This window comes from Bison bison, unplaced genomic scaffold (genome assembly GCF_000754665.1).
Source record: "Bison bison bison isolate TAMUID 2011002044 unplaced genomic scaffold, Bison_UMD1.0 scf7180017864148, whole genome shotgun sequence".
Taxonomy (NCBI): Eukaryota; Metazoa; Chordata; class Mammalia; order Artiodactyla; family Bovidae; genus Bison; species Bison bison.
The window spans coordinates 7,155,797-7,157,981 of NW_011494720.1; the positions used below are offsets into that span (position 1 = coordinate 7,155,797).

The following is a 2,185-nucleotide window of genomic DNA, read 5'->3' on the forward strand; positions in this document are numbered from 1 at the left end:
AAAGCCTGATAGCCCCTTTCTAGCACTTTTTAGTGGCATTTCTGTCTCATCCGAGTGGCCCCTCCACCCCTCTTCTTGAAGTTCCCTTGGCTGGGATGAAGCCGTGATAGAAAAGCCAGGATCTTCCCTGAGATTTGCTTTCCCTTCTTAAAGCTCCATTGTGAGCCCTATTCTTGTCTGGAAGCGAGGTCTTTGAACTTCTGAAACCTGAAAATTCTATAGTGATTGCGTCTCTTCTATCCCCCTCACGGAGGGTGGGGGGCCGGCTCAGGGATGGCCCACTACTCGTGATTTTAGAAAGAATCCCATTTGGCTAGGAAGGACACACACACCCCGGAGCAAAAGAATAAAAGAACTGTGACTTCGGGAGAAACTGTTTTTCCCCCTGAAGCCTGTGTTTTGCCTGATCTGAGTGGCTTCTGTGCACGGAGGCTGAGTGAGTGACGGCAGTTCTAGTCATGTCTCTGGGCAGGAAGAAAGGGAAGCTCCTCTTTCACAAAGCTGCGAGTATGTGGTTCGACAGTAACTCTGGAGTTCAAACGAAGGGAATGGGGATGATAGACAAGCAATATTTATTAAGCACCTGCTAGCTGTCAAGTGTGCAATGGTGAAAAGGGGCTTGCAGTCAGAAAATGCCGGTCCCAAATCCCGACCCATTGCCTACTTTTATCTGTAAAGTTTTGAAGAAGGCGCCCACTCACACGAGATGTATATGTAAAGAGGAGAAATGTGTTTAAGAGCTTCCGCAGAAACAGAATGGAGCGCCTAGCTTCTTACTTGAAACGTTATCAGGATATGCTCCCCTAATAGCCACACTTGCTCCTGAAACTCACTGAATCACCACACAGATTCAAGTTCAAGAACTCCAGTCATGAGAAGTCTCTTCTAGTTACTCTGAAATTTGCCCACAGCTCAAGGGAAGGGGTATCAGAGACCCACGTTCCCCTTGCTAGAAATGTGTTCCCACTATTTCCATTGCTCAACAAGATTAAGATTTAAGAACACTTAAAAGAAAAGGAAATAGTTTTGTAAAATGCTGGCATTCTCTTTCAGAGTTAAGAAAACAAAAACCACAGCTCAGTTAATGGTTCTTGAAGCTGATAAAAACTTAGCAGTGAGGAATTTTCAGGCTTTTACAAATAGTGTGATCAGGCCCTCAGGCACTTCTGTTGCCCCTGTGTTTTTCTTTTTGTGTGTGTGGCACAATATACATACGTAAAATGTACCATTTTAACCATGTTTAAGTGTGCAATTCAATGGCATTAAGCACATTCACATTGTTATCCAACCCTCTGCTGCTGCTTCTGCTAAGTTGCGTCAGTTGTGTCCGACTCTGTGTGACCCCATAGACAGCAGCCCACCAGGCTCCCCCGTCCCTGGGATTCTCCAGGCTAGAACACTGGAGTGGGTTGCCATTTCCTTTTCCAATGCATGAAAGTGAACAGTGAAAGTGAAGTCGCTCAGTTGTGTCCAACTCTTAGCGACCCCATGGACTGCAGCCTACCAGGCTCCTCCCACTATTGGAAAATCCATGGGATTTTCCAGGCGAGTACTGGAGTAGGGTGCCATTGCCTTCTCCGTATCCAACCCTCACTACCATTCATCTCCAGAACGCTTTTCTTCTTGCAAAGCAACACTCCATACATCAAAGGGTAACTCCCCAACCCTTTCCGTTTCCCAGAAGCCCCCATCCTACTAGACTCCTCGAGGTGCCTCCTATAAGTGGATTCATACAGTAGTTTTCCTTTGTGTCTGGCTTATGTCACTGAGCATGATGTCTTCAAGGTTCATCCATGTCACAGCATGTGTCAGGATGTCCTTCCTTTTTACAGATAAATGTCTCAGTCGGTCAGTCAATTCAGTCGCTCAGTCATGTCCAACTCTGCGACCCCAAGGACTGCAGCACACCAGGCTTCCCTGTCCGTCACCAATTCCCAGAGCTTACTCAAACTCATGTCCATCTAGTCGGTGATGCCATTCAACCATCTCATCCTCTGTCATCCCCTTCTCCTGCCTTCAGTCTTTCCCAGCATCAGGGTCTTTTCCAATGAGTCAGTTCTTTGCATCAGGTGACCAAAGGATTGGAGTTTCAGCTTCAGCATCAGTCCTTCCAATGAATGTTCAGGACTGATTTCCTTTAGATGGACTGATTGGATCTCCTTGCAGTCCAAGGGACTCTCAAGAG

At 46.7% G+C, this 2,185-nt stretch overlaps 1 protein-coding gene across 4 annotated transcripts in view; it reads left to right on the plus strand.

Moving 5' to 3' along the window:
- ZDHHC14 (zinc finger, DHHC-type containing 14) overlaps positions 1–2,185 on the plus strand; it is a 293,070-nt gene that overhangs the window by 288,238 nt on the left and 2,647 nt on the right. The window lies entirely within an intron of this gene.